This window comes from Gymnoscopelus braueri (genome assembly GCF_963280865.1).
Source record: "Gymnoscopelus braueri genome assembly, chromosome: 9".
NCBI lineage: Eukaryota > Metazoa > Chordata > Actinopteri > Myctophiformes > Myctophidae > Gymnoscopelus > Gymnoscopelus braueri.
The window spans coordinates 14,735,425-14,751,033 of NC_137610.1; the positions used below are offsets into that span (position 1 = coordinate 14,735,425).

The 15,609-nt window shown below is 39.8% G+C and overlaps 1 protein-coding gene across 15 annotated transcripts in view; it reads left to right on the forward strand.

Moving 5' to 3' along the window:
• Nucleotides 1–261: 261 nt before the first annotated feature.
• The window catches only part of mef2aa (myocyte enhancer factor 2aa), a 96,461-nt gene continuing 81,113 nt past the window's right edge, over nucleotides 262–15,609 (forward strand). For 14 of the 15 annotated variants that reach the window (XM_080437895.1, XM_080437905.1, XM_080437903.1 and 11 more), the window contains exons 1-2: nucleotides 262–531; nucleotides 9,224–9,344. The gene's annotated coding sequence lies outside the window, so the exon portion shown is untranslated. Of the gene's footprint in view, nucleotides 532–5,719; nucleotides 5,868–9,223; nucleotides 9,345–15,609 lie in introns of those variants that run through there. The other variant, XM_080437902.1, reaches the window with a different exon arrangement.

Here is a 15,609-nt window from a genome sequence, read left to right on the forward strand (position 1 = left end):
TGCTTAAATTTTCTAATTATGCTGTATTATGTTCTAGGAAATTACCACATTTGAGTTCGACCCCCACTCATATTAATGACAAGCAAAAGCAGAGCCAAAAACCCTCCACACCTTCTGCAGAGATGAGTGACAGCTGAGGCTGGTCTAGTGAGCCCTGTGGCCAAGCCCTGTCACATAACGCATGCCCGACATGTCTACGTCCATCTGGGGTCCTACCCTTCAAACCACTGTCCCCCCTCTCTCTTCCCTCCCCGCAGAAAGACCGAGGGACGAGACGAGGAACAGGGTGCGAAGTCAGGCCTCTGAGGGGCTTGAAACGAGTGCATCCAAAGCCAGCTGGTCTGGCTTTGAGGTTAAGCAAGGGGCAGAGTGAAACAAAGACAAGAGAATGAAGAAGGGCTGTTTTTTACAGTAGATAAAGGGAAAATAAAATATCAAGAAAGTCAATACTTGCAGTGAGGGGGAAAAAAGTTTTGGAGATCCTTATACAGCAGGCTCTGTGAAGGCATTAATGCAACCTACGCCAAACAGGTGAGACACTTTATGACACAGACACTGGCATAGTGCCCATTCACACTGGGGAAGAGACGAGGCCCTCGGTTTTATTTAGTTATAAAACTTTGATTATTTTGATAGATGTTGTTTAGTTCCTTTCACAAATGTACTGTAGCTGTCTTGAAATTGGAAATCGTTGTTTTATCTAAGTTCTCTATTAATGTGTTTTTGTGCACATACAGTATCTAGTTATACTTGTGCTCCCTCAGATATTTGTGGGGCAAATTTCTGGGCACAAGCCCACGAAGAGGGCTGCCAAGTACTGCTTGTACACAATGTAATGTATAGCATATTGATGCTGATTCAGGTTAAAACAATGCAACCATTGACATCAGCTGTTTACAGTAAATCCAACATGTGCTATTATATGCCTTGTGGTGATGTGGACAAAGATATTCTGGTACAAATCAGTACATCAACAAACAAACAAATTCAATTCAGGCAATTTATATAGCCAATGCAAATGCATGCCTCTGTTTACCAAGTAGTCCAAAGTTTTACTTCCGTATTTGCACTGTAGAAGTGGGTTTTGAGAAAGGGAAGAACATTGTGCTAATTAAGTACTGTATTCTCCGTCTCTGCATATGGACCCCAAAGTGCCGCTGCAAACATGTTGAAAGCTGTCTTCGTTGGGATGCGTCCATTTTGTCAGATGGCATCAGTCTGAACTGACATCGACTAATAAATGACAACTGCTTCATGAGTCATCATGACTGAACCCTTATGAACTAAAACAATAGGGGGCTATTTTCTCTGACATGTTTAAGTCTCCCAGTCATTGTTGTACACACGCTAATGATAAACTGGAACAAATAAAATGGCTTTCTTAAATTATGAACAAAACCACAAACCAAATTCTTAATCAAATGTAGATGTGTCTCGTTTGCCTGTAACTTTCAGTGTGGGTGCAAGCAAGATGGGTACAACAGGTTGTAATCATCTTTGCTGTACTGCAAAACAGTAATCAGTAATCTATGATTGAAAATGCTATATGTAGAACTCAATCATTAATATGTCAGAGTGAACTGACTGTGATGATGAATTCCAATGCTTAACAACATCTGCTGCCTGGTTCATTTCAACCAATGTAATTGGTTGAAGGAGCTATTGGTCATAAAATTGTCTAAATCTAAAGCAAGTTTTTCATTAAAAACAGCAGGTGAGGAAAAATGAAAGATTCTGCCAGAAAGTATGCTTACATTTAGGGAAAATGTACATGCTAGACAGAATGTCATGCAAGGAACATAGCTTCATGTGAAACAATGGACATATGCATTGTTTAAATAAGTAGTGGACCAACCAACTTGAATTCTTCTGTCATTGGCCTAAGTCATAATAAGCATAATATAATGGCCAATGAGTGAGGCTGTAATTAATGCCCAAACTAGTTAATATTATGTGCAACACCTGTAAGGGTACACAATGGGCATTTGGTTCATGTCCTGTCTTTTATGCCCCCACAAACCCACCCACTGACTGACCCTCTCCCCACTGTATTGGCAGAAATGCCTTTAAAAATAAAGTTTGATACTGTAATTCAGTGACAGCCAAACTTATAAAAAATAAAAAACAGAATAGGATACTACACTTTTTTCGTGTTTACATTGTTACCTTTCCTTTTTGCAAGGGTAGGTATGTACTACTGTACAGTATACTGATGTGATGAAAGTGCACAGCTCAAGTCAAGCGTCTTCAGGACAACAGCCCCGAGGAGCCTTTAGGGAGAGCAGAGCTCATCTCTTGAGGGCAACATGTTACAGTAGAAAATACTGTAACAGATAGTTACACAGTGACACTTTGTTCTTTTTTAAAGACATTTATTGATGAGCCTATTACAGTGTAGCTACATGACATTTCTTCATCTATTACTTTGTCTCGTAGGTTTAAACATTCTTGGGTTGGCTGCATGTTATCAAAGTTGGAAAAGGTTTGAAGGTTTGTTTATGTGATGAAAGTTTCAAACAAACATAATCCATCTGTTATTGTTATCCCTGAAAGTAACAAGTAAGACCTAATGTCCGCAACAAGAGACATATGTCTCCCCATTGTACAACAATACCCCCACCCCCTCCATATGCTTATTTTTTATCAGTGGTGTAAAGTAACTAAGTACATTTACTCAAGTAATGTACTTGAGTACAATTTTACAATTTTTATACAAGGTTTTACATTTTGAAAACTTGTATGGGACATGTAACGGGACATTTTGTATAATGAGTACATTCTACTTTTGGTACTTTAAGTACATTTTGATACCAATACTTTTGTACTTTAACTCAAGTAAATACTTTTACTTAAGTAAAAAAACTTGAGTACTTTTTCCACCACAGATTTGTATAGAAATGCAATAGAGGATGTTCTTTCATGTGCTTGCCATTATCTCTAAATATTGTTTTATTTTATTTTGTACTCCTAGTTACTAGAACAACTAAACTAGAGGTTTATGTCATGATTGTCATCCATCTGTGTGTCTATTCCTCTGCCTATTTCCATCTGGTGAGAGAAATAACTGCAACCAGGTCTATGAAAACAAGCCCAAAAGAAGCGATGCGACGCGTTGTGAGCTTGTAGATCTGCTATTTTCAAAATAATATCTTGAAAAAAAGTTAAACATTTTGAATATTTTTTGAAAAATTTTAACACAAATCTGACAAAATATTTTCAGAGGGAGGTCCGTGGTGGACGAATACATATTAATTTGGGGGTGACTCTGATTTGAACATGTTTGAGAGAACCAGTGGTTTAAGCAACATAGAAAACAAGCCCAAACAAGCAAGCAACTACACTTCAGAAACAAGCCCAAAAACCGCAACCCGCAACTATATTTACGAGCAACCTTACAGAAAAACAAGCCCAAAGTCGCTTATAATAAGCAGACTTGGCAACACTGATTTCCATCGCACCTGTTTCTTTAACCCCAAATAAAAACAAACGAGCCCCGGTCACCACACCTCTCCCTCTGATCCTGCCTCATACACGTGACACTGGCATGTATGAGACCGGAACGGGTCCCACCCCCCTTCTGCCATTGGCTGCTCAAAAGACGCTGCGGGTTCCAATTGGACGAGAGGACTGTCCTTCATAGCAAAAGGGCCTCCGCTGTTGTCTTAGAGAGAGATGACGTCAGTTGTCTTTTAACGGGATGAGAGCCTGGCTGCGCCACATGATTTAGGAAAGTAGTCAGAAAGAATCATACACAACTTTAGACCGAATGACTGACTCCTATGTGCGATATCATATCACTTCACCTCAAATAGAGTAACAATCAGTGATGGAAGAAGTACTCACATGTTTACTTAAGTAAAAGTATCAATACTGCAATACATTGCCAATGTAGAAATAAAAATGAAAGTACGGACTCCGAAATGTATATAGGGCTGAAGTGGTTAATGTTTTGTAATTAATCTACAAAGTAATTAGTAACTAAAGTTTTCAAATAATTGTAGTGGAGTAAAAGCATAATATTTACCTCTGAGATCTAGTGGAATAAAAGTAAAGGTACTGAAAATTGGAAATACTCCAGTAAAGTAAAAATACCTCAAAATTGTACTTAAGTACAGTACTTGAGTAAATGTACTTAGTTACTTTACATATCTGATGTTCATATAGTTTTTCTTACGGTTTCTCCAAGTAGTAATGTAATTCTTTATCACAAATTTGCTGTCGATTGGTATTCACACTAGCCATGGTTCACATGACGCGCCTTGTATACAAGCGTCATGGTGCCGAGTCCCCCTGGTCTAAAGTTGTGTTCGATTTTTTTCACATTGCCATCTCTCACATAAACATAAACGTTCAGATTTCAAATATAAAGTGCTTACCACCGAGCCATGGATGTTACAAGGCGATGCGGACCACGATGAGTACCCGTATCTCCCGTATTGTTCAATAAAAAGCATTTTAATCCCATCGCCGGCCATTTTCTCCAAATTGTCTCCGATACTTTCAACCATGCGACACTAATGGTTGGGAGGTGTATTGCACTCTGATACATTACAAAACAAAAAAAAAACAAAAAAGAAAATGGCCGGCGATGGGATTAAAATGCTTTTTATTGAACAATACGGGAGATACGGGTACTCATTGCGGTCCGCATCGCCTTGTAACATCCGTGGCTCGGTGGTAAGCACTTTATATTTGAAATTTGAACGTTTATGTTTTTGTGAGAGATGGCAATGTGAAAAAATCGAACACAACTTTAGACCAGGGGGACTCGGCACCATGACTGTCATGGTATGACAGTCATGTTTCAGGGCTAGTATTCACACTAGTGATTGAGCTGTTATAGGAAGCAAATAGCAGTCCTCAATTTTAAACCCGGATAATGATAATAGTGTGAGGATTTGAGGGGTGCTAGCCCTGATACATGACTGTCATGTCATGACAGTCATGGATGAACTTCAACCGGGTGTTTGCTTTTTCTCCATATAAGGCCCATACATCTACACAAACGTTCACATTTCAAATATAAAGTGCGTACCCTATGGCACAAATGTTACAATTATGTACGGGTTCTCAAAAGTACCCGTATCTTCCGTATTGTTCAATAAAAAGCATTTTAATTCCATCGGTGGCCATTTTCTCCATATGCTTTCAACTACGCGATCCTATCAGTCGGGAGGTGTATTGCACTCTGATACATTATAACTCTATGATAAAATGGCCACCAATTGGATTAAAATGATTTTTATTGAACAATACGTAACATACGGGTACATTTGAGGGCCCGTGCATAATTGTAACATCCGTGGCCATGGGGTAAGCACTTTATATTTGAAATTTGAACGTTTAAGTAGATGTACGGGCCAAAAAGGGAGAAAGCGCAAACACCAGGTTGAAGTTCATCCATGACGGTCGTGACAGACGACCCCCTGTCTAGGGGGGTGCAGGCAGAGGGTAGTCAAGTTCACTTTACTTATGACGTGCTTGCCTTGCTGACACTGGTGGTCGAGCCGTTTAAAATCAATTTCGGTAAAATGTTCACAAATATTTTGCCAGTTGGGACACTTTTTCTTGTGTTTTGAGAGAAAGAGAGAAAGAGAGGGAGAGCGAGAGAGAGAGAACGAGCGAGAGAGATAGAGGCAGAGAGAGAGACCGTTGATTTTTTTTTCTCTGGTAGGCTATTCGTCAGTTGAGGGGAGGAGTTTCAGTCTCGCACTGACATAGACTCTGGCTCTTAGTTCTGAGTTTTGTCAGCTCCCTAAAATAGCAGTCAGTGTGTAAATGTGACTGAAATTACGTTTATCCACTGGAGCCACCGATATAGGGTATCTATCTATATCCAGCGACTGACTAGTGACTTGGGAGTAAAGGTGAGTAACGAAAATAGCAACAATGTTGCAGAGTGTGGCAGCAGTACTACAGTACTATAAGTGTTGGACAGGGAAGGCGCAAGAGGGAGACGTAGAGTGGATTTGGGGGAAACGATCAAGACATTTTAGACCGCGCAGAATACGAGGTTATATATATGTTTCTAAATATTATATTATACTGTAACAGTTATCAGCGCAACCAACGCCATAATAAACGCGTGTTCGTCCGTTGACACTGGTGTTATTTGCTCTCGTTGCGGGTCGATCCGGGCAAAAACTGTGGACTGACTGTCAGTTATAATTCGATCAACTTTTAAAGGTTTGATCATAAACAGTGTGATCGGGGGTGATTCGGAAACGATTATAGGGCTGCCATAAAACTAATGTGGTGCGTTTTGTTGTGTCTTGTCATTCTTACTATGTCATGTATGCTTACTGTTGTGGCAAAACAGTAATTGGCTTGTTTATAACCATCACACGAGGTTACAATTCAGCCCTTTAAGCCTAACACTGTATGTGCGGCGAGTTTACTGTAAATAGTCAGTTGACATTTTAACTGCACATTAACCGACCTTTGTAATTGTAATAGACCTACATAGTCAGATCTATTGCTCTCCTGAGGAGAAATAGTTTTTGTTTTGTCCCCCCCCTCTACATTTTCTAATGTTATTGAATATATAATTTAAGTGGTTAGCATTATTGATGTTGAAATCTAGATGGTGCTGGTCAGCTGGTGCAGATTGTCCTAAACTTGTTTTTTCATTTGTGTCCTTTTTAATTATCCTGTCTTTGAAGACAGTTTATTATAGCCTACTTACTTAACACTCAATGCAACATCTTTTTTAACTTAATGGTCCATGTTGCATGAAAGCAGCACAAGTGCAATTACTTTGAAAGTTTGCATTTGTCTTTCATGAAGTGAGATGATGTTTATACTGTACATGTCTGAATGGAGCAGGTAAATGGTCATTATCAATTATAACCAATAACTAAATTGTTGTTCCTCTCAAGAAGATGGTGGAAATTAGACGATGAGAGAAAATCCAGTTATGCACTGTTAACAAAGGTGTTGTTACTGTGTGGTCTATCAGATAAATTAAGCAAATATAGTGCATCATACTGTATAGGCCTACATATGTAAGCGTGTTGTCATGATTTGCCAATACATAACTATAGATGAGTTATTATGTAAGGTATCCATTTTGAGGACCTAGGCATTTATTTTAAACAATAGTTTGATGTTAAATTATTCAAATATGAAATTGATTTTATAGCAGTGTGTCACATGACGGGGGGCAAGTGAGTGTGGATCTTTGCTGGGTCGTGATTCTTTGCCTCTATTGGAGACTTGTGACTTGAACCACTGGCCACAGTGTCTCCACTGCCACCAGAAACCTGACCTTCTCAAATGATTCTCCTCACATTGAACATACTGTACGTGATACAGCATTCATGTTGCAACTACAGTATGATTTACTGTTCTTGTAATTTGAACTGAGAAAGAGGAAGAAAGCCATTGACCATAATCCAGACATCTTTCTACGATATAGTTTTTCTTATCAATATATCAGTGACACTGGTATATATTTATCATTTTGGAAATGTAACAATTTCTAAAATGTTGGAATAGGCTATTTGTAACTCTGCAATTGTACACATTTTTTTTGTTTTGTGGAATCTAGCTAGAATTTTTTTTTAATAATATTTCTTTAATACAAAATATTATATACAGTAGTCCATTATTTTGGTGGTTGGATTTACTTACACTCTGCATTTACTGTAAGTACGAGGGTTGATATTATGGCAACTTGACTTGGCTTTGACGCTATAGTCAAAAACAATAATTCTGCTCCTGCCTAGGCTGGGCAATATATTGATATTGTATCGATATCGTGATATGACGATACTAGATAATAGATATCGTCTAGGATTTTGGATATTGTAATATTGTGCGTTTTGTCTTTTCTGTGTTTTAATCATTTAAGCCCTATACTTTGTTCTTGAAAAAAAGTAAAAAATAGCTAAAATAAGCTCAAAACGCGGTATGATGCATCGCGATGCAACACGTCACGTTGCCACACGTTGTGAAGATCGGTTGTTTCCGCTATTTTCGACAATTTATGAAAAAATAAATAAATAAAATGATATGATATCCACAAAAAGATATTATCGTCTCGTTATCGAGGTATTTAGTCAAAAATGATTGAGATTTTTGAACTTGTTCATATCGCCACATCCCTGCTCCTGCCCACAGTATATACCCCACACAGATCAGGTGGGGTATACTGTATACTGTAGGTGATTAGATCAGATCAGCTCCTTGCATACTGACAATCCTTTCCAGGGGCAGGTGTCTTCTTGGCAGTGTTATGAAAGGCATACGGTACATACGGTCTGTTACAGCTTACCACGGTTCCAATGGCATTTAACACAGCCATCCCAATAGGCTTGCTGGTGATTTCTGAAGTAAAGCAACACAAAGCACCCTCCAATCTGCAGTCATTAGCTTGTACGCTGCCCCAGGCTGCACCAGTAATGGGCCTTGTTGCTCATGGTCCACATCACGTGACCTCTTATGTCTAATGTGTGTGTGGATAAGTGCCACATTGAGTGGTGATGGAAAGAATGTCATTTCAACAATTTACGCTATACATCAGTTCAATGTATCACAGCAGCGATGTCTATATGAACATACAGGCAAAGCCATCACTCCTTTTTTATGCGTAGGCTACGGTTGATCCAGCTTTATAATGAGGATTCATTTGGATTTTTTTATATTTATTGTTCCATTTCAGAAAAGAAAAGTTAACTCATGCTCATTTTGGGAAATGAGTTTTGTAAAAGGCCTTCAAATCGACCATACTATATTTAATAAGAATAGTCTGCAGTCTGATGATATACTGTATGATAGATTAGCAAGATGCATTTGCAGGTACATTTTTACCCTCTGAGTTAAGTTAACGCTCAGGATTTAGCATTGTGTACCATCGTGCATACGATTGCTCATGGAGTTATTGAGTAGCGTTGTTATGAGACATGCTCGTTGTGCACAGCACGCCTAAGTACAGTTAGATGCATGTCGGTGCATCATTTTAGTACTGTATGTGGGTCGAGTTCTGAGTTGAAAGGTGGAGAAGAAGGAGAGGTGGCGACTAGCAGCATCTCTCTCACCATACTCCAAATCTCACAGCCTGGTCTCAACTTCTCCTTCCAGGAGAAAATGTGGAGTGTGTGTGGGCGAGTCAGATCTGCAATTAACGCCGGTTGTCAGAAAGAGAATGCTGGCGTTTACACCATGCCTCTGAATCACTGAGTGAAACACTTTCCCCCCCCCTCCACTCTTCCTCCACTCCCAGGACATATTCCCGAGGAAGACAGAACGACAGAAAGCTGAAAGAGAAGGGAAACGTTGAGAAAGCAAGACAGACTGGAATATTCTTGGTCCACTGAAGAGGATATCGCTCTTTTGACTGTTTGGTAAGTCAACATTTTTTCTCTATTTGACCGTACTATACCGAATCCAACAATATTACAGCGACAACGCGGTGTGTCTATCGTTCTCTCTTTGCCATGAGTTGAGTCGGTTCTTTTTTGACTGTTTGCTTTCATTTTTTACTGCCTGTTTGTAGTTGCATTGAACTGACAGCTGTACAGGAAAATAGCTGTTATCAATGAGTTAGATGAATATACTGTACATTGGGGGGAATTGGGCTGCTGTCAGCTGCACGTGGCTTGTGGCTAACACAGCATTGCTCTAGAGAACATAATTAAATGCACCTTTGTTGATCGTAAGACAGGACAAAACAAGGTAATTACAATGCTTTAGGGGGAAACAAATTTATGACGGACAAAGAACCAATGCATGTTTATAAGATTACGGTACATTCTTCCTTTTCTCTGAAAAACATTCCTTTTGTAAATGTTAATTATTTAAGTAACTCATTTATTACCCTCATGTTTGTGTGTGAAGGCATGGTCACAGTGGTGTACTGTACTAGATCATTTTCTGAGATAATTTTCGGATGAAACTGCAACATATTACTGTGTTGTCCATTCAACGTTCTCTCTGGTGACAAAGACCTCTGAGCAACATGATTCATCGTTTATTGGAGCCCCATCATCAATCTGGAGATTCCAGCATTCTCCTGTGAGACCTGGAGCCTGGATGCAGAATCTTGAGCCCAGCAGATAATTCTTTAGACTGGTTAAATTGAGCCCCCTGTAGACTAAAGGGAAAGGACTTTCACTCGTCCCTTTTCTTTTTTCTTCTTTTTAGAAATAGCGTGCCAATAATTAACCCGTTAAGGCCTGAGGTTCCGATTCTACAAAGTGTCTTCTAAATCCTAACAGTTTTTTTGAAAAAACTTATGTTGCTACATCAGTGGTTCTCAAACTTTTTTAATGTCAAGGAGCCCCAAAATGATATGTATTTGGTCGCGGACCCCCATCTCAAAATATGTTGTTCCAGGGACCCCCCAGAAGCAAAGATTTGAGTTAAAAATGTTCGCTTTAAAATATATATATTCAAAGATTTGCACACATTTCCTCGATTTTTCAAAAATAGCAGATCTACAAGCTAGTGCCGCACTATGAGCTTGTATATCTGCTATTTTTGAATAGCCAAAGTGTAAAATAATGATTTTTAGCTCAAATGCGTTCCAGGTCTTAATGGGTTAAATTGATCATTTTCATCCCTCCTGTTTTCGTCCCCAATAATGAGTCACCAAAATAGAAATTCAGAACTGCAAAACTTCTATTGGCACCCTGCCTTTCCAGGGGACCACATCACATGTATCTTTTAATGCTAAACGTGTCACCTTAGGATATGAGTGACAACACGCTCTGCAAACACGCAAAATCATCATTTCAAATTTATGTAAAAATATTTGTCATCTTTTAAGCCCCAATCACACACAAAACATCCTCAGTTTTTAGCCTGCATGCAAACATCAGGAGTGTGCCAAATCAAACGGTCAGCCGGGTTGTAAAGGCCCCACAGTCTCTTCTCTATTAGGCCAGCGCCTTAATGTGCTGCGATGATGACTTTAAAACCATTGGTCTGGGGGGATTAATGTCCAGGGCTGGTCCCACACATGTCAGACCACATGAACTCGCTAAATGCTACTTACATTTTGGGCTTGTGGGCGGCAAAAAAGCTATATGAAATTACGTTTATTCACTTAAATACAGTGCTACCACTGTCTTTTTTGGGAATGGAAACGTAAAAGCAAAGCTTGAAATGTAATCTTCTAGACATCAACGAGTTAATTGATAGAGGGCCAACTCACTTATCTTTATGTTAACCCATTAAGACCGGGAACGCATCTGTGTCATTTTAGATTTATTTGGCTATTCAAAAATAGCAGATCTACAAGCTCATAGCGCGGCACCGAGTGCCGCGCTACGAGCTTGTAGATCTGCTATTTTTTGAAAAATCTTGAAAATGTGTGCAAATCTTTGAATGTGTATATTTTTAAAACATACAAACAACAAACATTTTCAGAATTGGTCTCAGGTCTTAAGGTGTTCTTAATATTTTATTATAATTATAATCCAATGGCCATCATAAAAGCATAGATAACACTGAAGCAACAACCTGAAACTCTTGTCGAGCATCAACAACAACGGTCTTCATTAGATATCAATAAATGACACCACCTCAGAGACCTCTCTTATAGCCATGGTCAGAAGACAGGCCAGTGAATATATGACCAGGCTAAAGGCTCTGTTTGTCTAGTGTAGACAGCTAGCTGTGACCTTTCAACTGTCCTGCCCTTGACTGAGACCGCTGGTAGTAAGCCACCCCGTTTGGCCCACTCAGCACACGTGCTGCTGAGCAGGACAGAGCGGCTTAACGGTGCACCGTCTCTTCCTGTGTCTCCTCCCCCCCCCCCCCACCTAACCCGTGCCGAGGAGGAGAGGAGGACTAAACGGAAGTCTCCTTACCCCCCTCAGCCCATGCAGGGCCACACAGGGAAAATCGGCAGTAAGATCCTCCAGCCTAAATCTCTCGTTAATCCTCTTTCACCACTATGATCCTCGTCTCTCTCGACACACCCCCACCCCCCCCTCCCTCCACCTGCCCCCCCTTCTGCCCCTTTGCTTCACGTCCATGCTGGCCCGCCTCACCCGGTCAGTGCCCAACAGTGCCCCCCCCAGTTAACCACTTTCAACCTGGTGGCACTATTTTGGGGCATGTCATTATAGGCAAAGGCAATTTTTTTCTTCTGTGAAAGTACCAGATAATTTTGCACACCGTCCTACGACGAAGTATAAAACAGGCGGAGGTGGAAAAAGTACTCAAAGGTTTTACTGAAGTAAAAGTATCAATACTGCAATGTAGAAATACTCTGTTACAAGTAAAAGTCCAGAATTCAAAAATGTACCTGAGTAAAAGGATAAAAGTATTGGCATCAAAATGTACTCAAAGTACCAAAAGTAAAAGTACTCGTTATGCAAGATGTCCCATTTCAAGTTTTCAAATGTATACAAATCTTTTGAAAATAGCAGATCTACAAGCTCACAATGCGTCGCGATGCGACACATTGTGAGCTTGTAGATCGGCTATTTTCAAATGGCCAAAATGTAAGTAGGGCTGAAGTGGTTAATATATGTTTTGTAATAATAATCTAAATCTACAAAGTAACTGGTAACTAAAGTTTTCAAATAATTGTAGTGGATTAAAAGTACAATGTTTGCCTCTGAGATGTAGTGGAGTAGAAGTAAAGGTATTGGACATTTTAAATACTCAAGTAAAGTACAAATTCCATCAAAATTGTACTTAAGTACAGTACTTGAGTACATGTACTTAGTTACTTTCCACCACTGAAAATAGGGCTTAAGTGGTTGACACTGAATTTGCACGGCACAAAACATCGTTTTACTGTTGTTATAGGTTTAAGACATTGTTACTAAACCATTTCCATTATGTGAAATACTTAGCAAAGGCACATAATATGTTGCTCCATGTGGATGCTGGCAATTGTTTAATGTGTAGCAGGTGTGGTTTGTGAGGGCATACTGTGGATGCATGTGGTGGAGTAAAGGTAATAGCTGTGAGATGTCAAGTCATTTGTAAACGTGCCCCTTTCCCTTCCTTTGGTGATGTTCTGTGCCAGCAAAAACCACAGCATCACACAGTGTGCCTCATCTCGAAACTGAGCCACGCTCGTAGGACATGCACCCCCACAACCCCCACCCCTCCAAAAAAAAAGAAAAAAAAGTCTGAGTTGTGGTTTGGCTAGCTGTTGTTTGCTAGTCATTATTTATATCAACAGACAAGTAAACTTGTCAACAGGCCAGGAAACGTCAGTATTAATGCACTTATACCAGCGTGGAGAAGAGACAAGAGCTGGCGTTGCTACAGCTATTAGCTGTTTTACAGCACTGTACTGCAGACTACAGTACATTATTAAGCAGGATAGTTTGGAATTGATAGCTAAATTGTGGCCTGGAAGTTAAAGAAGACATCTCTTTGCTGAGTTGCATTTTGACTGAATTTTAATGAGACTGAGAAAAAACAGAAATCAAAGGAATATATTATAATCTAATTTACTAGATCAAAAGATCTCATGTGATTGCTAATATACCCCACTGTATTGAATTCCTGATGCAGTACTGTACATCTTAAACAGCTCACGCCTCGCTGGAGAATTCACTTTTCTCGCTTCTATGTGTGCACAGAGGCATAAAAGTGTTTAGTATTTTATGCAAACAAACGAAACGGCTGAATAAATGTGCATCTAAAAACTTTCTTCAAAGTCTTATGAGGGACCCTGCACAGTCAAATACTGTGTGAGGTGGGGTCACCGGGATGGAGCGTCGAAACAAAAGGATCGTTGCTCTGTTAACGAAGGCAACTATTCCTTTGAAATGAAATGAAATAACTCTATATCTGAAGTTTGAGTTATCTGACTTCCCTTGTGGTAGCGCGCATGGTGTGAAATGTAACTTCTGTGGCTTGTGTTTATCAGTGTGCTGGTGTTGTGTGAATGCAGCTGCAGGACCTGGGGGTCACAGTTCCAATGGCAGGTCTGTTTAGCCCATTCAATCCGGAAATACTCATGACATATTGTGTCATTCTAGATTTTTATAGCTATAACCATGACTATTCAAAAATAGCAGATATACAAACTTGGTGCCGCGACACGAGCTTGTACATCTGCAATATTTTTTGAAAAATCGTGAAAATTTCTGCAAATCTTTTAATATATATATTTTTTTTAAACTCAAACATTTTTAACTCAAATCTTTGCTTCTGGGATTTTTTTTTACGTATGTTGCTATAATATCAGTGGTTCTTAAACTTTTTTCATGTCAAGGACCCCCAAAATGAAATGTATTTGTCCGCGGATCCCCCCCATCTCAACATGTTTTGTTCCAGGGACCACCAGAAACAAAGATTTGAGTTAAACATTTAGTCTATATCCAAAGATTTGCACAAAGTTTCACGATTCTAAAAAAAAAAAAAAAAGCAGATCTACAAGCTCATAGCGCGGCACTCAGTGAGCTTGTATATCTGCTATTTTTTGAATAGCCAAAGGAAATCTAAAGTGACGCAGACGCGTTTCCCGGATTGAATGGGTTAGTAAAAGCCCAGTAGCCGATGGTGGGAAGAGTTGGGTCTCCTTGCAGCTGCAACTAGGGCCCCGTGGGCTGCAGGAAGGGGGCCTGGCTGGCTATATCCTTGTTTTTCTGTCTGTCTGAGAAGCCCTCTGAACCTGGACAGCTGGGGGGGATGTGATTCTTCCCATTATCTTGCGAGCACACACACACACTAGCATTATGAACGAGAAAGGGGAAGTGACCCGGCAGCCCCCTCTTTGCTCATGGACAGCCCCCTCTTTGCTCATGGTCCTCCTTGGGGCTCAGACTTATTCGGTTCAAAGTTGCGCTGTCGCAAGCAGTGTTGATTTTGACAGCTAAAGTTTGATTTAGTTTTAGTCATAGTCTTTTGAATAAAATTTCATTCTGTTTTAGTCATATTTTAGTCATCTGAAAAGTTGTAGTTTTAGTCTAATTTTAATAATTTAGACTAAATCTACAGTTGATTTAGTCGACTAAAATGTATTTTGGCGGGCCTTGATAGCGTCGTAATGGCTCATTTTACACGTTGCATGCTGAAAATAGCCGATCTAAAAGCTCACAACGTGTCACAGCGCGACGCGTTGTGAGCTTGTAGATCGGCTATTTTCAGAGCGCAACCACACATAAAATGACTTCTCTTACTTCTACTGGATCTCTTCTCCGCTAGGCTAGTCCCTCCCTAACATTTTAGTCCAGTTTTTATTTGTTGACGAAATTGTCAGTATATTTAGTCCTAGTTTTAGTCATCATAGCTTAGTTTTCATTTAGTTTTTATTTAGTTTTCGTCAGTGAAAAAAGGTAGTCGACGAACATTTTTCGTCATAGTTTTTAGTCGACAAAATCAACACTGGACTCGCAAGGAAGGCCCATGATTTCCGCTGTGCAGAACAGCGCTTTGTCTCATGTATTTTTTTTCCCTCCCTCTTTTGAACCAGAGCTTGGTTAACACGTGTGGTAATTTCTGAAAGCATGATTTGTGGTGTGTAGGGTTGTAAAAAGCTGCAAGGATCTGTGTGATCTTTTTGTTTCCCTCGAGTTCTCGGGAGTTGTACTGGATGTACTGTACACTAACAGTGGGGACAGTATCCTGATAGTATCTCGGAGCTGTCTCTTTCTTGACCTCTGCCATTTGAACGAGTGTCACTGGGTTCAAGGG